The 25,914-nt window shown below is 44.0% G+C and overlaps 1 protein-coding gene across 6 annotated transcripts in view; it reads right to left on the minus strand.

Moving 5' to 3' along the window:
* The window catches only part of GPAM (glycerol-3-phosphate acyltransferase, mitochondrial), a 64,404-nt gene extending 48,683 nt beyond the window's left edge, over nt 1-15,721 (minus strand). For 3 of the 6 annotated variants that reach the window (XM_078344069.1, XM_009010278.5, XM_078344070.1), the window contains exon 1: nt 15,496-15,721. The gene's annotated coding sequence lies outside the window, so the exon portion shown is untranslated. Of the gene's footprint in view, nt 1-9,554; nt 9,667-10,206; nt 10,308-15,495 lie in introns of those variants that run through there. The other 3 variants (XM_035269075.3, XM_035269071.3, XM_078344068.1) reach the window with 2 other exon arrangements.
* Nucleotides 15,722-25,914: the final 10,193 nt, after the last annotated feature.

Raw genomic sequence — 25,914 nt, forward strand, 5'->3', positions numbered from 1 at the left:
ACCCAGAAAGCCGAGGTTGCAGGGAGCCAAGACCAAGCCACTGCACTCCAGCCTGAGTGATAGAGCAAGACTCCATCTCAAAAAAAAAAAAAAAAAAAAAAAAAAGTTGTGGCATGCCTTAGGTAAACAATCTGAATTGTTTTGATTGTGCTAATAGTTATAAAAATAAAATTGCCTACTTGGTTGGTAAACCTATTTTATAAGCCAAAGTGACTCTTAGCCAAATTCTAATTAAGCAAAGCAGTTAACTGGCTCTCCTCTGTATGTGACCTGGTAAGGCATTCTTATTCACAAAACCAGAGGTGGCATGTGTAGGAATTCTATTATTAATTAGGTATGTACTTCAAGATTACAACATGACTGCCATTTACACATGTCAAAATGATAATTATTCTGAACCATTAATTACAGCCCATCAAACTACACTTTTCACCATTGTGAAGGGTCTTGGAATGTTTAAAGTAAACTCAGTTTATGGTTTTTATCTGTCTGTGCCTCATTTTCCTCATTCATGAAACAAAGCTAATAATAGTACCTACTTTATAGCATTATAAAGATTAAGAGTTCAAATACGTAAGGCACTGAGACAGTGCCTGTCACAGAATGGGTGCTATGTAATGTTTGCAGTTCTTAGGAAAATGTCCAATCCCCTAAAAGTCTGAAAGTTCCATTGGATCCCAATATCAGTCCCGCTTGCTTTCACAGATCACAGCTGGTAAAACGTGTATTTCAGAATCACAGGCTTTTCCAGATTCAACTTCAGCACGTTTTTCTTTCCCAGGTATAAACTTGCAAAGTTTTCCTTCAACAACTATACTATTGATTGAGTCAGTAAAGTCTTTAAATCAGTAGTTCCTCACTTTTTGGCATCTGGGAACTCTTCGATAATCTGATGAAACTCCAGGCTCTTTTCCAGAAAAAAAATGGATATATAAAAGTTGACATTCCTTTTCAGCAATTTCATAATCCCCCTCCAAGGTCATTCATGGATCCCAGATTAAGAATCAGTGTTTGTAGTATAGCTAATATGGAAAACAGTATGGGGTTCCTCAAAAATTTTAGAATAGAACTACCATCTGATTCAGTAAGCCTGCTTCTGGGTATATATTCAAACGAATTGAAATTGCACAGTAAAGAGATATTTGTACTCCCATGTTCGTTTCACCATTATTCACAATAGCCAAGATATTAAAGCAACCTATGTGTCCACTGATGGAGGAGTGGATAAAGAAAGTGTGGTGTATACGCACAACGAATTACTCTCAAGCCTTGAAAACAAGAAAATCCTGTCATTTGCAACAACATGGATAAACCTAGAGGACATTATTATGCTAAGTGAAATTAGCCAGGCACAGACAGATGAATATGCATAATCTCACTTATATGTGGGATATAGAAATGTTGAACTTGAAGAAGCAGAGAATGGAATGGTGGTTATCAGTAGCTGGAGAAGGTGGAAAGCTGGGAGATGTTGGTCAAAGGGTGCAAAGTGTCCATTCATCAGGAAGAGTACGTTCCTGGAGATCTGTTGTACAGGATAGTGATTATAGCTAATAATAATGTATACTTGAAAATAGTTAAGAGAGTAGATTTTAAATATTCCCACCACAAAAAGTTAAGTATGAGAGTTGGATGATATATTAATTAGCTCAATTTAATCATTCCACAATGTATATGTATTAGTCTTTTCTCACACTGCTAATAAAGGTAATTTATAAAGAAAAGAGGCTTAATTGACTCACAGTAAATGAGGAGCAAAGTCACATCTTACATGGTAGCAGGCAAGAGAGCTTGTGGCAGGGGAACTCCCATTTATAAAGTCATCAGCATGAGATTTACTGACTACCAAAAACAGTAAGGGGGAACTGCCCCCATGATTCAATTATCTCCACTTTGCCCTGCCCTTGATACATGGGGATTATTACAATTCAAGGTGAGATTTGGGTGGGGACACAGCCAAACAGTATCAGAATATATATCAAAACATCACATTGTACACTATAAATATATGCAATTTCTGTTAACTAAATCAAAAAAGAATCAGTGTATGAAAGAATGGCTTGGAAGACAGTCACAGCCACACTTGGATCTTGTTCTTTTAATTACGTCTAAAGCAAGTTGAAACAGGAACACATATTTACACATTGCAAAGGAAATATATATATAGAGAGAGAGAATAGAGTTTTCCTTCAATACCTATACTATTGATTGATTGTTTTTGAGTCAGGGTCTCACTGTTGCCTAGACTGGAGTGCAGTGGCACAATCTCGGCTCACTGAAGCCTTAATGTCTCCATCTCAAGCTATCTTCCTACCTCAGCCTCTCTAGTAGCTGGGACCACAGGTGCATGCCACAAGGCCCAGCTAATTTTTGCTTTTATTTTTTGTAAACACAGGGTCTCGCTATGTTGCCCAGGCTGGTCTTGAACTCCTGGGCTCAAGGGATACTCCTGCCTTGGCCTCCCAATGTGCTGGGATTATAGGGATGAACAACCCTGTCCAGCTCTGTAAAGAAAATATATATTTTTTTCTTTTTGTCTCATGCACCTTAAGACTTTTAGCAGCATGTAAGGAAAATATTAATTACTGTTAGTGAGCTGAGTATTTCCAATAAAAAGTTTTGCTGATGATGAAGATGAAGAATAATGAAGAGGAGAACAACAGAGGATAAGAAGGAGTCATTCAAAATGAATAAAGGTAAGTAAACTGAAGGGATACTTTTACCTCTAAGTGAGCCATGGGCATGCAGTAGTGGTGTCCTGTGGAGTACTGTGTAGCTATTATTAGCAACTCTGGAGGCAGTTAGAGAGCTGATTATATCTAAGGCCTCTTTTAAACCTTAGACAGGTAAAATGTTGTCATGGGGCTCTCCACACCTGTTCAATGATTCAGACATAAAAGAAATGCTAATTATGAGAACTGAGCTGTGAATTCTGAGTGACCCTAGAGACAAAATGCTTATCTGGTGGTCTTATGTTGCTGGACATTTATTAGAGTTTTGAGATTACATTAACTGATTTCACCTTAAGTGCTCTACCTGGAGAAGCATTTAAAGCTTCTGAAAAGGAATGATTTTAAAAAGGTAGGGACATTGGCCAGAAGATCTATCTGGTGAGTCAGGGGCACTGTGAGGAGAATCCAAGTAGGGTGTGATGGGCTTGCCACAGCCAACAGCTGCTACTTTGACCAGGAGTCACAAGGACCCTGCTCATTTCTCTATTCAACAGTGGCCAGTGTCTGAGACAGAAGAAGACAGATAATGATACTTAGAACAAAGATCATAGAATAAGGTCAAGGACCCACTTACATTTCTGCCCCTTCATGGTCTTAGCTTGCACTCCTACCTCTGAGCCAATTATCTTTGCCGGAACTGCAAGCTCTGACATGCTTTTGCCCCTGCCTACCTCTCCTCCCTGGTCCTCTATCACTCTCCCCTACCTTATTCAACCCTCGTCCCCAAGGTCACTCTCTGTTCCTGGACAATCCCAAGAACATTCCTTCTGCAGACATTTGCATCGCTGACTCATTATTATTTTTAGATCTTAACTTGGTTAGCAACTTTCTGTCCCTTGCCTTGTCAGTTTCTTCCATATCATCCATTTATTTTATTTATAGCACTTATTTCTCTCTCTGAAAATAAGCTGTTGATTTGTTTTCTTGACCATTCTCTGACTTCCTCATTAGAATGCGAGCTCCATAAGAGCAGGAACTTTCTATGTTTTAGTCACGGCTGCAGCTCCCAAGCCTATCATAGAGAAAGCATCAGGTATACATTTGTTGGATAAAAGAGTGGAAGATCATCAGCATAGCTACGATTAATTGAGCATTTACTCTGTGCCAGGCACAAGACTGTAGGTTTTTCAATGATCTCGCACAGCAGCCCTCTAGGATAGGTATTTATCATCCGCCTGGTACAAATTAGGTTTCAGAGAGAGGTTATGCAACTTTCCCAGTGTCACAGGTAGCAGGGAACCAACCTGATTTTAACCCATATGTATCTGACTCCAACACTCATTCTCTAAGTCAAGAATCAGCACTTTTTAAAAAAAATCAATGGTCAGATAGTAAATATTTTAGGCTTTGTGGGCTACATGGTCCTGGTCATAACTACTCAATCCTTTTGTAGCATAAAAGCAGCTTTAGACAGTACCTAAGAAAATCAACGTGACTGTGTGCCAATAAAACTTTATTCGTCAAACGGATAGTCACCAGTATTTGACCCAGGGGCCATAGTTTGCCAATCTCTCTATTAAGTCATTATTCTATATATGTTATTCTAGAAAAGAGTTAAAAAATGAGAGGGCAAGTAAAAAAAGAACATCCAACTGTGTTCTATGTTCATGGTGAGCCCTCTTTGATTAAGCAAGAAAGCAGGTAGATACATGTTAAGTTAAAAAAGGTAAAATAGGAGATAGAGTTCTAATAGGAATGATGACTCCCCTGATTTAACCCTTTGACTGAATTATAACCATCACTTAAAACTATAATAGTGTTTGATTCAACTAATGTATGACATTTTAAGCAAGGTTCTATTCACATTGTAGTTATGTCTAATTTTACACACTGACACCATAAAAAACCTACGCAAATTTTCATCTCAGGCATGTCCAAAGTAGTACCAAGTCACTCTGTTAAAAGTATTCTTCTCTCAACCACGGAGCCTGGACCTCCTTCTCAAGCAAACTTATGACTCACTGGCCAGGGGTAAAAGGCAAGATATGAATCATGGGTCTGAGCCAGCACAGAGAACTCTAAAATCTCATTTGGAAAAGTTAACATATTTGTGCTCAGTTGTTTAGTAATTCAGAGTGGTTCTTAAGACTGAATATCAGCATTGAAGCAAACTATCAACTCACCATTCCTTGGGTCTGGGCTGGGAGTTAGGGGCTGAACTTTGAGAAGGTGGGAGACCAAGGGACAAAGGAGGTAGTTTCAATAGTGCTTGACGGCAATGGGTTAGTGCAGGAAGGAGTGTAGAGGACAGGCCTCCTGTCAGCACTCTGTGTGTGTGTGTGTGTGTGTGTGTGTGTGTGTGTGCGCGCACGCAAGCGCGCGCGCCTGGGAGGAGGTGGTGGGGAGGGAGAGAGAAACAGTAAAATACTCAGTCTCCTCTTCCTGTTTAATCTAGCTAAGAAGGAAATTTAGAAACCCCCTTCTCTAGGGTAGCCCTAGGTATTTAGGAACATATCAGACAAAATATTCATTTCTTTCTTTTTTTTTTTTCTGAGACAGAATCTCATTCTCATCTACACTGGAGTGCAGCAATCTCAGCTCACTGCAACCTCCATCTCCCAGGTTCTAGCAATTCTCCTGCCTCAGCCTCCCAAGTAGCTGGGATTACAGGTGCGCACCACTGTGCCTGGCTAATTTTTGTATTTTTAGTAGAGACATGGTTTTACCATGTTCTTCAGGCTTGTCTCAAACTCCTGATCTTGTGATCCACCCACCTCGGCCTCCCAAAGTGCTGGGATTACAGGCATGAGCCACCGTGCCCGGCCTCATTTCTCTCTTATCCTGAAGAAAGAATCCCTTTAAAAACAAGCCTTCAAAAAGATTTCCTCTGCAAACAGCATGTGGTTCTAAAATGTCATTTTCCTTAATTTTTGTGTACTTTTCTTAACATGGGCCATAAATGTTTGAGCAGGAAAGCAGCCTCAGCATGGAAGAACCAGCATCTGAAGGGGACTCTGGAGAGAGGTGATCTGACCTAGCTCTGCCAGCAGCCAGCACTGAGGTGCTAGTTACTAAGGCTTTCCCAGTCTGTCCCTTCCTAAGGCTATTTTCTTGTCAGTAACAGAATGAGTCAACCTCATGCTTTTTCATCCACCCAAGCTTCTGCTTTTTGTTGTCTGTTTAACATGTTATATTCATGAGTGTTTAGAGTTACCATTTAAGAAAGTACATATTATTAACAATAATGGATTTCTAGTGAGCACTTAGTGTTTACCAGGACTGTGCCACACACTCTCCATACACTCTGTTATTTAATTCTCATAACTATCCAACTCGAGAAAGACTCATGATTACAGACTTCTCAGCTCTGATGCTGACGTTCAGGAAAAAGAACTAAGTTTCCCAAGGTCACACAGGGAGTGGGTGGCAAAGCTGGGATGTGAGGCAGAGTACGGTTTTTAAAGAACTACACTGTCTTCATGTTCCTTGGAGCCCCTAGTCAGCGTCTCACTGAGAGGAGGATGCAGCTTCAAACTCCCTCGCCCTGAACTCCTTCTCACTGTGCCATGAGGCCTCTCACTATGCCAGGCTACCAAACACCAAGATGTTTTCTGTGGAGGGAATGGCACTGCAGCTGCTGTCAATATCCAAAGCATGATCTTGAGACACTGAGAACCCGTGCCCAGTCAGTGCCTCCAGGAGGAGCAGACTGCTAGTGCACATGGCAGAAGGTCCCTTGTCCTCAATTCCTATTGTCATTGTCCTGATCAAACACACAGATGGAACAATGCTGTCTGCAAATCTCTGGTTATTAGAGAATTTTTTCTTTGTTCTTTTTTTTTGGTAGGAAGAGACAACCCTTTCAAGGATGGCCCCAGTCAACAATCTGGTGACACAAGAGATCTGGGGGCTCTTCTCAAAATAGAGAGTTGGGGATTTTTTAAATTATACTTTAAGTTCTTGGGTACGTGTGCAGATAGTGCAGGTTTGTTACGTAGGTATGCACGTGCCATGGTGGTTTGCTGCCTCCATCCGCCATCATCTACATTAGGTATTTCTCCTAATTCTTGCCCTCCCCAATCCTCCCACCCCCTGCTATCCCTCCCCTAGCCCCCCCACCTCCCAACAGGTGCCAGTGTGTGATGTTACCCTCCATATGTCCATGTGTTCTCATTGTTCAACACCCACTTATGAGTGAGAACATGTGGGGTTTGGTTTTCTGTTCTTAGGTCAGTTTGCTGAGAATGACGGTTTCCAGCTTTATCTATGTCCCTGCAAAGGACATGAGCTCATCCTTTTTTATTGCTGCATAGTATTCCACATTTTCTTTATCCAGTCTATCATTGACGGGATGTTAAGATGATATATCAGCATTTGCTTGAGTAGGGAGGGAGGTAGGAGTTCATAGGGGAAAAAGAATAGGTTGTAAAGATAGAGCAACACAGGCAAAGCTAATGATTTTCAGAGATCTGACTCCCTCATTGGTCGGGGAGAGAAGTTTAATTTTTGCATGTCTACTGTGATCTGTTGCTTTCCTCTACACTGAGCATTAGTTCCTGACAACAGTGTGAAAATCTGATGTTTTACAGATGAGGAAATGGAGCTTATATGGCTAGTAAGAATCAAAACAGGGATTCTGCCAGGCGCGGTGGCTCACGCCTGTAATCCCAGCACTTTGGGAGGCCGAGGTGGATGGATCTCTTGGTCAAGAGATCAAGACCATCCTGGTCAACATGGTGGTCTGTACTAAAAATACAAAAAATTAGCTGGGCATGGTGGCGTGTGCCTATAATCCCAGGTACTCAGGTGGCTGAGGCAGGAGAATTGCCTGAACCCAGGAAGCGGAGGTTGCGGTGAGCCGAGATTGTGCCATTGCACTCCAGCCTGGGTAACAAGGCCGAAACTCCATCTCAAAAAAAAAAAAAAAAATCAAAACAGGGATTCTATCTTTTCCACTCTACCTCCAAGCCTGTGCAAAATGTTCAGATTATCCAACTCCAGATTTTCTTGAAGTAGATGCCCCTTTCTCAATAGAATATATAATATGGTACCTAGCACAGAGTAGAAACTCAATAAAACAGGATATATTAACAACTCTTAATGTGGTTCCTCAAACTCAAGTAGAAATCATCTGATCCAATAATTCTCAACCTGAGGTGCTTTTGTTCCCCAGGGGATATGTGTACGGAGATATATTTAGTTGTCACAAATGAAGGGAGGGGTATCACTGTCATCTAGTGGTTAGAGAGCAGGACACTGCTAAATGTCCTGCAATGCATGGGACCGTCCCCACAACAAAAAGAGTTATCTGATGCATAGCACCTATAGTGCCAAGGTTGAGCCATTCTGATCCAACCTAATGCATTCTACAGATAAGGACACCCACACCCAGAGAGAGAAAGAGACTTGCACAGGTCCACACAGCTGGCAGAGCCTCGATGAGAAACATCGCCTAAAATCTTCTACAATGTTCTTACCCCACATAAGCAGCCAGCACAGATTCCAGAGGAACACAGTGTCCCTCCAGAGGCCCTGCCACTAGCTTCATGCACCCTCAACTTCCTTTTCTTAGGGATGTAAACCAAACACAATGATCAAGTCAAAGAAACTTATATTTTAATAACAAAATGGGCAAGTTAAAATATTAATAATTAAGTAGTCACATTAGGTCATGGTAGAAACTGCCAGAAACATTCTCTCTAAAATGTATATGGTTTGCATTATCATTGTCACCAACAACGATGTCTGACCTCCTATGTGCAAGGAGATGTTGGGTCTCAAGGGAGAGACGGCAGAGGGAGAAGGTGTCCACCAATATCATAAAAGGTATATCCTTGCCTCAAGAAGCACTCAACCCAAGCATGAGAGTCCCTTTTGCAGTTGCTGTCACAGAGAAAAGCCAAGATTGCAAACATAGGTAGAATAAAATGTTCCTTGCCACTAAATACCTAAGCTTAGCATGACTTGCTTATTTTAAGTCCAAGAACTTGGATTTTTTCACTTACATTCTTGAGATGCAGCTTCCCTGGTGGACATTTTGTTGTATCCATCAAGCTCGTGAGGGACTTCCAGTGCCCTGGACCATATCTCAAGTATCTCAATAACCACATACATCTGGGGACTTCATTTAACCACAGCAGAGCCAATGACCCCAAGATCCCCTAACAGAAGCAGGTGGATGGAGAACTCCTAAGATTGGCTATGATAAGCCAAGGTACTGGCATCTTTTGCAGCAGTTTCTAAGCTGCTTCTAAGTGGAAGCTGGTGACCTGAGTTAACACCACTCTGAAGATCAACTTTTATCTTGAAATATCAATGAAAAATTAAACATCCTGATAACACTAAGTACTAATTGCTTTTATTTCCATTGCAACTGCTTTCTGAGACGGATAATTTCCCCTTTAGATTTTCATGACTTTGGCCCAGAGAGTGGATACTTGAGGCATTAAACATACAGGAGCCTGGGACACCAAGAAAACAGTAGTTTCTATTTAAGGATTTGGCTGCAATAGCCAGCTAAGTGTCTCGGGGAAGTGAATGGAATTTGAATAGATCAACTCTGCCACTCTGCTACAGGCTGGGAAATCAGAAACTAAGAAGGATATCCCAAGGGTTCCTGCATGGGTCTGGGCTTGAATGTTAGCCTTGGTGACAACCAGCTTTGTGAACAATGCTTCCTGGACTCTGAGCTATCAGTGCGGTAAACCAAGGGATACTAACTTTTTTATTCTGCCCAGTCATGATGTTAACATTAAATTAAACATAAATTGCCAATCAACAAACCCCATCATTTGATAAAAGAAAGAATGCTTTAAAATTCCAGCAAGCAGGAAGGACAGACTCTCAAAACAAAAGGAAGTTCCTCAAATTGAATATACTCACCCTAGACTGGAAAAAAATCATAACGCAACAGCTACCTGAGGTCTGGCATGTGGGTGTCATGAGCGCTGAACAACCACGGGCGGTGGCTGGAGAAGAAGCAGTTGAGACCCAGCTGGAATGGAGATGGTGTTCAGGGCATGGACAGGGACTGGGGAGGGGGAGAGTTGCAAAGAAACACACTGCACTGTGAATACGCTGCACCGCTCTATGGTCTGCTCACATTTTCCACTCTGCAATTCTGCAGTAAATTGCCTGTTTAATCACCAGTCTCTTCCATTGGGCTGTGAGTTCCTTGACAGCAGTGACTATGCCTTGTTGCCCTGATTCATGGAGCTAATTAGACATGGGGCAGGCATGATAGTGTAGTCAGGCACTGAAGGAGTGATGGCGAAGCCCCAGGGACACACAGTGCTGCTTCACGGATCCATGCCATCGGAGGATTAGAGAGCACATTTTCTAGTATCTAATAGTGCGTGTTGTTCTGTCTGGGTAGTGGAAGGGCCACCCCTGCCTTAGCCAGCAGGCTCACCCTGAGCATCAACCCACAAGATAATTAAAATGCACCCCAAGGGGAGCCTGATGGGAGCCAAAACTGCTGCTGCCCCAGCCTGGGGGATCACTGAGCAAAAGTTCAGCTCCTCTCCCACAGTACCTGCAGATGTCCGAGGGGGAGCAGAGCTGATGGTGGGGTGCAACCAGCCTCTTGCCTGCTGCTGCTTCATGGTCCTCCTGCTTTTCCCATAGCCAAATCCTAGCGGAGCACTCAATCCCCAGGTTTTAATTTTCCCAGCCCCCATTCCTCATAGTCACTTTTTGGAATTGACTCAAAAAAAAAAAAAGAATACCGTTACTAGAAGCCTTCGGGGGCGGGGGGTTCATTTCTACGGCAACCACCCCTTTCTTGCAGAATTTCCAGGGAAATGAATGTTGCTTTCTTTCAAGACTCATTTTGGGTGTTTTTATGGCCAGTCTGATTTCTGGCAGGCTGTTGAAGCCCCTAACACAGCGATACTTCCCGCCAGCCCCACAGGGCATGAGTGGAGTTTACATGCAAAGCTCACTAAACAACTGCACCCAGGCAAGGGGTAGAAAACGGGCTTCTGCCTGCCTGTGCCTGGAGAGCCCAGGAGCTGTGATGCAGTGTTTTAGTTAGCACTGGCTCAGCCTGACACATCCCACATGCTGTGGCACTTGGAGGACCCGGTACCACGTGGTGGGAATAGCAAGGCTGAGGTTCTGGGAACTGAAGGATGGAAGTGAACTTTTCGTTGCACATATACTGTCATTTTCCTCTTCGGAGCTATTGGGGGTCATTGCCTTGGGGTACAACTTGCTAATCAACCTCTCTTGGGAAACAGTTATTGATCTTGTGTTCTGTTGCATAGCACCTCTGTCCCTTTCTTAACATTCAACTCTCTATGACTCTACTGTCAAACAGGGAGTTTTCAAATCTTGAATTCATATGGAGAAGAGTTGTGTGCCCTGAAGTCTCAGGCCTACCGCAGTTTTCCCACCATTATTGCCCTCTTCAGGCATCATCAGCTAAAACACCAATGGCCCTGGAGGTCCCACTAAGCCCGTGACCAGCCAGCAATAGGAGGGGATAGGCTAACAGATAGCTGAAGGCAAGAATGAGACCCCAGGTAGGGAAGAGGAGAGGGGGAAAGAATGGATAGGCTTCTGGAGAGGTTGAGGGGACAGCCTCCCCACAACTCAGGAAAGGTGGGAGAGAATTAAAGATGCCGATAACCCCATTCTTTCAGGAGCCTGAGGCTAAGCATTTCCTTTCATCACCCTCTGAAAACCTCGCCTCCCCACCACCTCAAGAGTTTCTGCTCTGTCTGGAAAAAATGCTAACCAGCCATTTGCAAGAGATGTCACTAATAAGAGCTCATAATAGATATGGTGTACTGTGCAAAGGGAACATGGTGCTCCTGGGGGAGGTTGACTGGAAAGCGTTGGGAGAACTCATGGGCAGCCAAGGAACAGACCTGGGCCTGTTGTCAAATCCTCAGCTCCCTGCTGCCCTCACAGCCTTCCTGTTCTCAGAATTTCACCATCCAAAGAATCCCAACTCAAATGGGTTGATTGCCCGGGGACACACAAGTGCTTGGAGACGAAGGACACAGGGAACAAGGTCTACAGGAAGGATGGACATAGTTCTTGGAAAGGGGCTTAGGGGATTCTTCTGATAGGATTGACTCCAGTGGGGTGAATTCTGGGTTCCAACTGGGGAAAGTAGGAGGGAGGTGCTGAGAGAAAGGGGATTCTAGGAGATAGAACTGGCCACTTCTTTCTCCCACCGTCCTCGAGTTTGGGCCTAGCTTCTCTCCACCAGCAGAAGCACCTGGGAAAGGAGAGCCCAGGACAGAGAGTCAGAGGCCCTCATTTCATCTGGGTCTAACCTGCCATCAAATCATAAAATGCCAGAGGTGGGCAACTCAGTCTCATTTTATGCTGAGGAATCATTCAGTCCAACTCTCTCGTTTTATGCTCAAGACTCAGAGCCCCAGAGAGGTGCAGGTCCATGGCCAGGGTGGCAGGTATTGAGCACTTCCTGCATTCCGGTCGAGTGCAGGAAGGGTTCGAATCCTGTTGGTTCATCAAAGAATCTTTTCTTGGCTAGCTTCTGCCCTATTTAAACTAGGTTCTTTGTTCTTTTTCTCATCATATATGGGACTGACCCATTTGTCTGTGTGATTTCTTTTAATGTCGGTCAACTCTAAGTTCCACAAGAACGGGCAGATTTCTCGGCCTCATCCGCCAGTCTACCCACCATACCTCATACACAGTAAGCACACGACTGATACTGAACACAGAATCTGTACTCTCAAAGTAACCTCATGAGAAAGTATGACACTCATTTTACAAAGGGGGAAACTAGACCTTGGACAATTTAAATAACAAGTGAAAAAAGCAAGATCCAGTTGTGGATTCTAATGACCTTTTTCCTTAGGCTGTCTGCTTTTCTAACAAAAGGTTAACAGATTTATGAGGGTTTCTTAAGCTGTGGACCTAGGTTTAGACTTTTTCAAATGTGATGTTCTAGAACCAGATGCCCCAAGGCCATTCCCTGAGAAAAGAGAAGAAGAGGGGTCACTTGGAGACTGAGGTCGGCTCAAAGCAGGTGTCCCCAGGCGGGTGCCCCATTTTGCCAAGTCAGGCACAAATGTGCAGCCCACAAGCATTGGTTGTCCGAAAAGATGCTAAGTCAGGGTTGCAGGCAAGGAAGAGGGGGCCGAGGACCACTAAGCAGGGAGCAAACCCCGACTGAGTAACTGGGGAGGCATACAGACAGAATATCTGTCTGATAGGAATATTATTAGGTTGGTGCAAAAGTAATTGTGTTTTCTGCTGTTACTTTCATTAACAGAAACCAGGCACCAGAATGCAGTAAGCCCAAAGCTGAGGGTCTAGAGAAAGCCCCCTGTAAAAGGAAAGGGCAAAGGCTTGGAGGCGAGACCAGCCTGCCATTGAGTCTCAGCTCTAGTACTCACCAGCGTGGGCATGTTCCTTATGCTTTCTTAGCCTTGGTTTGTTTCATCTGAAACACAGGGTGGTGCTAACCCCCCTACCTCATAAGGAGGAAATATGAGACAGCCAGGGCAAAGCACTCAGCATGGTGCCTGAGATACACTCAGCTTCCGGACAATGCTAGCTTCGTTAAGCATGTCCTTCAAGGCTAGAACAAACTCCAGATTTGGGGCTTCTCTTCGTGTTTAGGTGAGTGACTGTGAGCGCTTAACCCTGGCTACCATGGCAGGTGAGAGGGAGATGAGGAAAGCTGATCCCAGAACTGAAAGCATCTCAGCTCAGGGTCTGTGCTTGCTAATCACCGAATTCTCAAAGCCTGGCTCACAGCTTAGCACATGGTCGGTGCTCAGTAGGCCCAGCTGAATGAATGGGGTCCGACCAAGCAGGGAAAGCAGTTGCTATGTGTTTACCATCAGCCTGCTATCATTCGTCAATTTCTTACTGGCTCATTCAGTCCTAGAGTGGCCATCATAACAAAGATGTAAAAAACAAACAAACAAAAAAAAAGCATGGGCTCTGAAGTCTGCCATTTACTACGCTAACTTGGGCAGTTTCCTTAACTTATAGTTTGCTCATCCGTTAAATGGGATTGATACTCACCTCAGTGACCTCAGTGGCTCATTGTGGGGACTGAGTTAATAAGTACAAAGTCCTTAGAAGAGTGCTGGGTACGTAGAATACACTCCATCAATGTTAGCCATTATCACAAGAAAGAGTCTACTGGGTGTCATGGATTCCTAGGTGCTGGGGTCCTGGCCGAGAGCAATAAAGGCATGAACCCTCCCTTCATAGCTGTCAGTCTGGCGGGGACAATGGATCAGGAAACAAGCAATCATATGACAATATGGTGAGTAGTCCAATAAGGGGAAGTTCAGGGGACCCTAACCTCATAGCACAGGAAGTGCACTTACTCAGAAATGGATGTGACTGATCTGACTTGGTCAGACCAGGGGACAGGGTAAGGTGAAGAACGCTTTAAGCAGACAGAATAACATATGATGAGGTTTGACCGAGGTGGGTCCAGAAAACTGGAAGAGTGTTCCTGTGGTGAGACAGTGGTAGAGAAGGAGGAGAAAAGAGCCCCAAGAGGCACAGAGGATCCAGACCATGCAGGTAATGGCAAAGGGAGAAAACGTTTCAACAGAGCAGAGAAGAATCACATGCGAGAAGTGTAACCCCTGCACCGGGCTGGCCCTCCACCTCTTGGCAGTTTCCACAAATTTATGAAGAGGAGCACGAGTTATTATGACAAACTTCCCTGCCCTCATGCTCTGAATAATCTCAGGAAATCCCATGGGGCCCCTGCAGAGAAGGCTCCCTAAGGACCACAGTCGTCAGTCAGCACAGGAAGCATCTTCACCGTCCTGAGGGGGATCCACGGACTCATTCCACTGCAGCTAACAAAGCAGGGACGATCGGATACCAACACTGAGAATTAAGACAACACGGACAAAAGTACTTGGGAATAAAGTCAGCCACAAAGAGTGGAGAGAGAAAATGCTGTAGGCGTGGTTATTTCTTAACCTGCAATGCATATAGGGAAAAATCAGTGTTAAGAATACCGACGTACTATAAAAGCATTCTTTTCCACACAGTACTAAAATAAAAGTATTGTTTCCCTTGGTTTTGCATCATATCTTCCCCTCTGCTGCCACCTCCAGCCAAATCTAACAGAGCAAATGAAGTCTATCTTTTCTGCTGTCTTTCATCTTCATTCCAGATGGTTAAATCCTGCTGGCCCCACATGGAGCCCAGTTTTCCCCTACAGTAAGAAAGTCCTTTGACATAAAGCTATCTGCCTGACCAAAGCTCAGAAAGCACCCCTGAGTAGGGAATACGGTGAGGATAAGAATGAATATCACCCATTAAACACAGACCTTACAGTGGGAAAGAAACTTTCATAAAAGAGGGGTTCAGCCTCCCCTCTTTCTCTGTAGCCAACATCACGAGGATTGGTACCATGATTGGGCTTCTAAGCAGACCCTTTGAAGGCCATGTGCCATTTGCAAATCAGATTTGATGACGTCTCAAGCTAAAGCAATTAGATTTTTCATAAAGTGTCCAAAATCTTCTCAGGACTTTGGGGGTTCTGAGTCAGGGTGGAGAATTACACGGAGGCCAAAAGAGTAGCAAAAACTTGGGAAGGATTTCACGAGGAGCAAATGCACCCAGATGTGAATGCTACGGCACAACCCTCTTTGCAGCTGCAAACAATTATGCTCAACAGCCTCAGTTTTGCCTTTGCATAGAATTCCATGATTCTGAGTTATTTCTTTGTCTTTCTTCTTCCTACTGTGTCTGTCTCTCCTGCATTCCACTTTGCTTTCCCTGCTTCCTCGTCCTAACCCTGTGTCTCTTGTCATGACATCCTAAGGAATTACACCCTGTCCCCCAGGTTTTTAAATACCTGTATCCTTGACTTAGTGGTGTTTGAGGAATTGTTTCCAATCAGTTGATTAGCAAAGCTGATGGAGACTCTGGAGAAGATGGTCCCAGGCTGTGGGTGAATAAAAAGCAAAGTCCGGTTCCTCTGGGTGCCTGTTTGTATGGCCAAAGGCTGACGGACTTTGGGTGCTCCACAGTTACCTCAGAAAGAGGCCCCCAGCAGCAGCGAATTCTCCCAGTGCAGTTTTGAAACACCACAGGAGGAGGAAGGCTCTTTAATCAAATAATAACCAGTCAGAGATAAGGTCTGCTAGGCTGAGCTTGGCCAGCCAATCACAGGCTTCCTTCCGACTGCAAGGACAAAGAGACCCAGGCTTCTGGAGTGCATTTCAGGGCTTGTTATAATTTAATGATGCAATGAATGGTGTCTTCTTCGCATTGCCTGGTGGGGATTTTCTAACTGGGAGTGAAACTCCGAGCTCAGTAGCCTCATTCCTAGCAGATGTGTCTGCAGCTGGACTGTTCACATGGAGCCCCAGGTTCCTGTCCTGCCTGGTTCCAACTTACAGGAGCATTCTCACTGCTGAGGGGAAGGGAGGCTTGAGTGGGGCTGAGCAGGGCTGGGATCCCCACGGGGTGAGCCTATTTGACACCAGATGTGCAACTCACTGACTGTGCCCCTGAAAGTGTCGTGGAAACCCTAGCAACTTGCTCTCAGGTGTTGAAGATGCTTTATGTGCATCTCCTACCTGTCTCTAATCAGTCATGACTTTGGTCTTTTCTATTTCTTCATCCTGTTTCCAGCTGCTGCCACCCGCCCCTTCCAAAGATATTATTGCTCTGTTCGGCTTATGAAGAGGTCTTGAAAAGAGTGTAGGTTCTGGGGACTAAGAAGGCCGGCAAGGGGGGTGCTGGGGGTCAATAAGGGCCCTTGCTAGCCCTGTCCCTGTGACTTTGAACTGTCAGTCACTTACCAGCTGAGTTGCTGCAAAGACTAAACATATAAGAACTCCCTCTCCTTCTTCTGAGGCTCTTACAGGCCCTGAGGAGCAGAAGACAAATCCTCAAAGGGTCTTGATATATTAAAGCTAAATATTTAAAGGAACTTGAAGGAAACCCTCTTGTGATGTAAATAAGCACCCATTCAACAGTTACTTATTTTGCATCTACTTTGGTGCCAATGACTGGGGGCACTGAAGTGAGCCAAACCTGGCAGTTTTCTGCCTTCCTGAAACAATGTCAGCACAGGAGGTAGCACTTTGTGAAAGAAGTCTTGAGTGTAGAGGAACCAGTGGCAGGGACCGGTGAAGAGAGCTTGTCGTGAAGGGTATGAGCCTGTCCAAAGGAACTAGAACAAAACCAGCAGTGGTGGGCTGGAAGTGGATCCTAGTCATTAAGAGACTCACACAAACCCAAACGTATTTCTATAGATTTGTTTTTTTAAATGACTCAACACCCCTATAACATCCCTCAACATCCTAAGTGCCTATAACACCCCTCAACATCATAAATTTGTTTATGGCCAAGGACCCACCTACTTGGTGTACCTAACATAGAGCCTTGTACTTGGCAGGTACTCGGTGAATGCCAAAGGGATGAAGGTGACCTGTGGGTGTGGGGAAGGCTGAAATGACTCAGAGCACCCTTCCCACATGCCTGTCATCATGCCAAATGGGAACGTCCCAGGCTTTCCTCTCAGGGTCCCCCTTTGAACCACAGCACACATTGTTCCTGACAATTTCAGGCTCCTCCACTACACACCCCCTTTTATTGTTGCCTTATGCATATTTGCTTGTTCAGGTGCGCTTGTTTGGGCTTCCCAGCCAGATCATGAGCTCCTTGTGGATGGGAACAGTGTTCTCTGAGCTCTCTGTAGCCTCCAGTCCTAGCACAGAGCCAGGCCCAGCCACAGCATTCACCCATGGCTGGGGTCAATAATGCATACCATGCTAGCCACAGAGGAGCACTGTTTAGATTCCCCTTCAGGAGAACCTGCGGCAGGTTCCTGGTTGACTGGCAGCCTCTCAGTGCTGACCTGTTGACTCCACCATGCCATTCCTGCCAGGGCCACACATAACCCAGGCCACTCCTGGTCAGCAGCTGAACACAACGGGGACATAGGAATCAGTCCTCTCCTCTTCTCCCTATGTAGCCTTTTCCCATCAGTCTGACAGCCTTTCTCAGAGCTGCCCTGTGGTCTGAAACTCCTCTGACCCAATCCTTCCTTCACTCTCTCCGTTCACAGGGTTCAGACCTGCACCCTTGTCCAAGGTCTGCCTAATTCTGCTGTGTTTCCTTTCATCCTTCACAAGCACCTCCCCCAATAAATCTTTGACATATCTACTCCTGTTTCATCATCTTCCACTAGGAGAACTCACACTTGAATACATGAAATGCCCAAGGTCCAATAACAAGCAGGGATTTCCAAGCTTCCTGTCTTGCACATGAAAAACGTTCTATTAATCTCCTAGTTTACGGCTAAATATGTGAAGTATAACTCTTATCCTAAAATGAATTAAATCAACTCTTCTACACCAAACTAGGACATTCTAATTTGAAGTCACATGTTGCAGTGGAATGAACTGTGGGCCTTGGGGGACCTGTACAGTGATACCTGGCCTTGTGACCTTAAGCAATCACTTCTTATGGTGCCTTACTTTCTTTATTCTTAAAGTAAGTCTACTAGGATCTTCCTTCCTCCTTCATGGAGATGTTGGAGATATATATATATGTTTTTCATGTTTTTTAGAAGTACTCTAAACTGCCCTAAGACAGGGTTGGCAAACTTTTCTGAAAAAAAACAAATAGCAAATATTTTAGGCTTTGTGGGTCATACACTCTCTATTACAATTAATCAACTCCACCATTGTGCACAAAAGCTGCCAAGAATAGCATGTAAACAAAGACTACAGCAAAATTCTATTCAAATAAAAACTTGTGGTGGAATGGATTTGGTCCCAGGGCTGTAATCTACTGACCCTTGTCCTAGAGTCATGGACTGTTATTGTTGGAAAAGATAACAGGCCTCACAGAATTTTGGGTAACTAGTTCCTTCCTCTGGCATTCATCATAGACCTGACCAATCCATCAGGAAACACCTTCCTGCAGAGCTCAGAAGTGGCCTCAGAATCCTTCTTAACACAGGGTGACCGATCAAGCTAAGCTGGCATGTGTAGTGATGTCTGTCACTTCCCCTTGATCTTGTTCACATCCCACACCCCCCAACTGAGAAAACTGAGACCAATGATTCAGTAATAACAAACATAAAAGTAGTTTTAAAAGTATAAAGTTTTCCTTCAGTGTAAGACATTCTAATCTGGAACCAAAGGGGGGAAAAAACCCCAGCCATTTAAAATAAAATTTAAATAATAATAAGTTAAATTATTTAATATGCAATGACCATGATTATTTTTGCAGCAAGAACAACCAGGCCCAAAGTGCCATTTTCTCATGTCCTGGAAAGTAGGGATTCATTCTTTTAGTATGCACAGATAAATGTCTGCCTGGTTTCGCCACTGGCAGAAAATGAGCTGAGCCATCTGGCCTTAGGTTACAGTCCAGGAGGCAAGGTTTACATTTCCTCCTCTGCGAGACACGGGTACTGGGAGAGGGTTGTAAGCTGTCTTAGACTCCCTCCAAGCAAGTGTCTGTATTGAAAGCAAAGCCCATCATAAATGGAGCACACAGTGCTCCCCAGGCCTCTCTTCTCCTTGAAGCTATTCGTCTTTGTATTTCGGGAAGGCAACCAACCTTGACATTTCCTCTCTCTATTCAAACTTGTTGATCAGAAAGATCAAAGCCTTCTGTAAAATACGCAAGTAGTAAGGACTAAAAACATCCTTTTCTGCCCCTAAGTATCCGAGGACTCTTATGAATATTAAATAGGTGAATCTTTGCCATTTTGGAGTCAACCACCCCTTTTGGAATCAGATGATAGCCATGCAGCTCTCGGCAGGAAAGGCACACGGGCCATAGTCACCGAAAGTTCTCCAGCCTCCAGGATCACCTCTTTGTTTATATCCAAACAACAATCACCCCAGACCAGCTAACAGCATGGTCATTTCCACAGAGTTCATACAATCTTCTCCTTAAGCAGAGCATTTTACATTCTAGTTGGAAGCACAAGCCTTAGGATGACGTTGCCTGGTCAGGGCCAGCCTGATGATCCCACATGCCAGCCTCACTCCCCAGCAAGAAAGTGGTCCAGGGATCTCTGCCAGAATGGGGTGGATGCCACCCCAGCCTGGATTTCACTTTCCGATCTGGAATGCAGGCAGGATGTGCTGCCTTTTCACAATGTGACACTATCTAGATTCCCCCACTATAAATTTGTCCACAAGCACAAATTTGCCCACAACTCCAAAATCCCAAAGGAGAGCCCAGCACTGGATAAGCCCTTCTAATGGTCTTGCCTGGGAGCTACTGGTTCCTGGAGGGAAGAGTCCTGAGGGTGGGGACCACTGAATCAAGTCCTGGAAAGCCAGGGACTGAGGCTCACAGCTTCCAGGTACTGAGCAGCCAGTCTGCCTGTGATCACCACCACCTTTCCATCCCACAATGCCACCCTCCTGCCTATGCCAGCCAGCCAGCCTGATTCCACTACCAGGAGGTTTACGTGGGAAAGCAAAAGGAAAAGAATGTTCTGGGGAGTAATGGGTTTGTCGGAGCCTGAGTGGGATCCCCTGGCACAGTGATCTGTTTCAGAGTAGTTCACAGTCCCCTTTCTGTAAGTAAAGCTCTTTCTGACCTCTTCGTATAAAATGTCAGCTTTCCCTCAGCTTCCCACCAACACCCAGCATCTCTGTCCCTGCTGCCTTCCTCCGTTTTCCTCCATTACATGAATCATCATAAAACAGTAGAGATCTCATTGTCTATCAACTATCCCCCTCCACTAGGGTGTCAGCTTCTTAATAGCAAGGATGTTTTGTTTTGCTCGCTGCAGTGTTCCCATCATTCCAGAAGCATGCCTGGCACAGTAAGTATTTATTAAATCGATGTAATGAATAAACAAAGGAATCACAGGTAGCCTTATTTCTAGAGCCGGGCTCAGTCCCACCTTTCCTGGGAGCTTCCCCTGACTGTTCTGAGGATCTCACCATTTTTCCCATGGTGCTCATTTATTTTGTCAACAAGCTTGTATTGAGCACCCACTATGTGCCGGATCCCAAGGTAGGCCCTGAGTTTACAGGAGAGACAAAGCAAAGCCCTTTCTGAAATAGCTTGCAATGTAGTTTAGCACATAAAAAGCATCTAGTTAGGGTTTCCAATTGCTTCCTGATCCTCCAGGGATCAAAGAGATGCTAAAGGAGGGAGAAGGCTGACATTGCCTGAGCATCTACTATGTTCTCAGCATGTGATATGTGCTTTTCTGAAGCCAGGTGGGTTTTGCCTCCGAAAGGAAGGCCATCAGTGGAGAGAGGGTGGAAGGGGGAGAAGGAGGACTTGCAGAGCACAGCAATCAGAACACAGAGGCTGCAGAGGAGTGGGAGCCATTTTCCACTAGAAATACAAAAGGAGGCTCAGAAGAGATATGGGGAAGGATCACCAGGCCTGGTGTAAAGAAGCCCAGTTGTGCCCTGACCCCTTAGGCATGCCACTCTCCCTCTCTTAGCCATTTCCATATCAGTAAATGGCAATTGTTGGCATAAGTAACCTCTAAGGCTCATTACACACAGACATCTATGATTCTTTCTAACACAGCATCTTCCTCCTTTACTTCCTGTGGACCCTGTCCTGATACCTCCGTTTAGAAAATGACTTATGGCAGTTAATGTGATCTTTCCACAAAAGAGGGTCCATTACACCTGACCTTTGATTTAGACTAATAGTTTGGAGGATAAAGGAGCATGAAAGAGGTCAGTGGTTTTCACTGTTCTATTCTTTCCAACTAACCTTAGAGCCTTCTCTTTTGCTCCACCCTCTCCTGGGACCTCCCCATCTGGAGCCCAGCCATAAGCTGTCTTGGTTCTCCAGTTGCTCAAGTGACTCGCCTGTTTGGTTGTGAAGTCCAAAGCCCACTAGGACCCAAGAGGCCTCCCCCAGGGCCAAAGCCAAAAAGACTGGTCTCTTGAGTAACTTCTCCCTTATCATGCTGGTTCCCATCCCTGTAGAAGACAGACTGAGCCAGGCAAAAGAGGGCATAAGCTAAAGACACACATTGAGCAGTTGCCTTTTATCTTGCTGTGAGTGGCTAGGCAGAGGTTAAGGTTCCCTGTCCCCACCCCCTCCCATTGCCCAATTGTCCACAAGGAGAACCACACTGCAAGTACTGGGTGGCTTTTGGAATCACAAACAGTCTGGATCAATTTGTTCTGAAGGCTCACTGGGCAACCACATTGCCCTCTTCCCTCTTGTCTGTCTGGCCGTGAGGCTCCCTGCTGAGCCATTGCCTACCCAGACAGGCAAGAATGCCAGCTCCTCAATTATAAGGGTCTGGGCTGCACAAAGCATAGCTCAGCTAATTGACCACATCCCACTTGCAATCACAACAAGACAACATTAACAGAATCATAGTTTCCTCACTAATCATTTCAAGGTCTTTCTAAACACAACCTTTCTTTCAAATGTGTTATCTCACCACCAGACTAAGATATGTTGCTAGTGACAATAATTAACTGATTGCTATTGGATGACAGGAAGCTAAAAATATTCTTTAAACAAAAGAATATGTTAACATTTTAATAGCTCTGCTTAGCATTTTGATAAACAAACATTTTGTGTTTGTGGATTCTATAAAGATGGCTAAATCAATAATCTCAAAAAGCCTGACATATTCTGTAACCAAGACATCAGAGAGTTAAAATTAAACAATTCAATTACTAATATTTATTGAGCATCCACCATTCACAAGGAATGGGCTGTGATTCCAAAGGTTGATTACAGATGTATAAAGCTCAATCCTTCACTTGGAGATGGTGAGTTGGTCACTCATAGCGGTTTGAGGACAGAAAAATTTTGCAACCTACGTAAAAATAAAGGAGTGAGCTGAGCACAGTGGCTCATATCTATAACCCTAGCACTTTGGGAGGCCAAGGCAGGAGGATTGCTTGAGGCCAGGAGTTTGAAACCAGCCTGGGCGACATAGCAAGACCTCATTCCTAAAGAAAAAAAAAAATAGCTAGGCATGGTGGAATGCACTTGTAGTCCCAGTTATTCAGAAGGTTAAAGTAGAAAGACCACTTAAGCCCAGGCATTTGGGGTTGCAGTGACACATGATGGCACAACTGCACTCCAGCCTCTGTGAAACAGTAACATCCTGTCTCAAAAGAAAAATAAAATAAGGCCGGGTGCCCTGGTTCACGCCTATAATCTCAGCATTTTGGGAGGCCAAGGCAGACAAATCAGTTGATGCCAGGAGTTCGAGACCAGCCTGGCCAACTTGTTGAAACCCCATCTCTACCAACAAATACAAAAAATTAGCTGATTGTGGTAGTGAGCATTTGTGATCCCAGCTACTTAGAAGACTGAAGCACGAGAATTGCTTGAACCCAGGAGGCAGAGGTTGTAGTGAGCCAAGATTGTGCCACTGTACTCCAGCCTGGGCAACAGAGTGAGACTCTGTCTCAAAAATAAATAAAATAAAATAAAAAATAAGGAGGTGGAAACTCAGCCAGATGTTGTGAACTCCCACTGAAATAAGTATCTGAAATATGCAACTTGCTGGATTAGGCATATTATTGTGAACCGGACTCTCCCAAGTTCTAATCTGAGAGTTGACAATTTGGCACGGAGCATGGAGAGGTACAGGACAGACATGAATAACGCTAGATTTGGTTAAATGTCATGCATCACAACACAGTTTGGAGAGTATTCAGCTGCAAGTAACAGAAAACACACAAATAATGGCTCAACCAAGTATGAGACATTTTTCTCACTTCAAGAATTCCAGAGAAAGACTGTTCATACCTGGGGAAATCGCCATAAAAATCATCAATAATTTTCACTGTTTTCTTTCTATATTGTCCTCCACTTGTAGATTTTGTCCTCATGTTTTCAAAATGGCTGCAGCATTCCAGGCATCATGTCCACATTGCAATGAGGAAAAAGGAAGGAAATACAAAGGACAAAATCTTCTCTTTTGTAAGTGACTTCCTTTTTATTTTCAAAGAGAAGCCTTTCTCAGAAATCTACTTTCATGTCATTGGCCAGAGCATCTCACACAGCCACCCACAACAGCAAAGGAACGGGATATTTTTTACTTTGCATGCTCCATAGTAAAGGAAGGCAAGGGAAAAGGTGATTTAAATAGGTTTCGCTGGACCAGTAGAATTTGTCATATATTTATCACATAATAATCATGTAGTATATGAAATTTACTTGATTTTACATTATAGAAAGCTATTTTTTTGCCCCTCTGAATGTACAGTTTGGCTCTGTCTTTTTTTAAATTAGGTTTTTAGATATAATTATGTTTTTAAGAATATATTTTTAAGGAATAGTTGAGTACAAACTTTGCAGTGATTATCTCTCAGTGGTAGAAGTGTAGGTTTTAAAATTTATTTCTCTGTGCTATCTAGTTTTGTTGTTCTGTTTTCTTTGTTTTTAAATTTGCCATAACAAAAGTGCATTGTTTTATAAAAGCAAAGCAAAAAAAAATTTCACCTGCATGTTCACGACTCATTATGGTATATTGTCAAATGGAAAAGCCCTGTATATGATGTGTTCCCAATTTTCAAAGAGAAACAAAAGCCTAAAGAGTTGGCTCTGAATGTTGGGAATATATTAATAGATTGCTTTCATTTTCATTCTCTGCTTTTTGGTATTTTCCAAATTGATCTCAGTAAAAAATATTAAAAACAAATAACAATTGTGGCCTATGCAGCTTTCCACTTGGACCTGGAGGAAATGGAAGTCTTCTGAGCATAAACTGCAAAACAGAATTTGGGGAATAAAAATCACACCAAAAAAAAAGAGAATAAAGAAAAAGAGAAAATGAAGAAAGAGAGGGAGGGAGGGGAAGGAAAGAAGGGGAAGGAAAGGAGGGAGGGATGGAAGGAGGAAGGGAGGGAAGGAGAAAGAAAGAGAAAGGAGAAAGAAAGAAAAAGAGAAAAAGAAAAAGAAAGAAAAGAAAAAGGAACGAAGAAAGAAACAAAGAGAAAGAAGAAAGAAAGAAAGAAAGAAAGAAAGAAAGAAAGAAAGAAAGAAAGAAAGAAAGAAAGGAAGAAAAGAAAGTTCTATTGAACAGGACTTGTTTGTTAAGACCAAAAGGAAAACAGTAAAATGCTTCCCTCCTCCTGGTTTCCTTTCTCTAAAAGCAGTTTCTGCTGAGAAACATTAAACCCCCTTAACATTCTTCAGGGGATTCTCAAGTCCAAGGCTCAGAGCCGGATAGAAAGAGGGTGTTTGTTCCTTTCTGGTGAGTCAGCTGTGATACATGGCCCATTGTTTCAACAAATATGGCCACCAGAAGGGGCCCTTTCATGGTCTTGTCTCTTCCCGGAGGCTGAGAAGCTGGGGAGCAAAAAGATGCCTCCGTTGCCTTTCAGACAGGCCATTTCACACAGAAATTCAGCAATCATTTCCTTTCTCTTATGTTTTTTTCTTTCCAGTAAATACAGCTTTCTCTCAAAAAGCAAGAGGCCATCCACAATTCTCCTGAATTTGCAGAGCCAGAGGCCATCATTCTCAAAGCTCTGGAAAATGAACGTCTGGGTAGAGTTCTCCTACTGGATCAATATCAAAAGCAGACAGACCATTCATTAAGCATTCACTCATTTATTCATTCATTCATCCATCCATCCAACCACTCAGCAATAGCACCTGGCCTGAGAATACAATGAGAGCAAGGCAGAGTAAACATGGCCTTCCGAAAGCTTATTTGGGGAGGCTGGGTGGCAGGGAAAGACAAAGAATTAGAAAAGAGGAAGCACATCAATAAATAATTTCAGAAAGTGAGACTGATTTAAAGCATATAAAGCAGGGTAAGGGTCTAGAGAGTCACAAAGGAGTAGCCAGATGGTCAGGAAAAAGTCTCTGAAAAGGTGACATTGGAATTGAGACCTGAATGATGTGAAGGAGGGAGCCATGAGACGTTCAGGGAGAGCACAGGCAGGCAATAGCAGAGTTCCAGATGGGGCAAGTGACAAGAGGTGTGTCCAGAGAGGCAGCACAGAAGCACAAGGGCTTTGAGGCTGCAGGGAGGAGTGTTGATTCAAGAACAAGTGGCCATCTGCGGGGTAGTGGGGATCAAAAGCCAAAGTTTGCAAACAGCTATAGATTCACGCACCAGCACCTGTTCTCCAGTTGTGCCAGAGAAGAACATTAAGGATTATAGTAAAAGGTTTCTGCTTTCTCAGAGCTTCTAGTCTAGACCAGGAGACAAAAATACTGCCTAATGCAGTTATGGAACGATTCAGGGCCAAGTCATGTGACTCTAATTTACACAAACACATTTGGAGAAAGTGAAATCAGTGACAGCAGAAGCAGTCAGAGGGTTGCATGG

The sequence above is a fragment of the Callithrix jacchus genome, chromosome 12 (genome assembly GCF_049354715.1).
Source record: "Callithrix jacchus isolate 240 chromosome 12, calJac240_pri, whole genome shotgun sequence".
Taxonomy (NCBI): domain Eukaryota; kingdom Metazoa; phylum Chordata; class Mammalia; order Primates; family Cebidae; genus Callithrix; species Callithrix jacchus.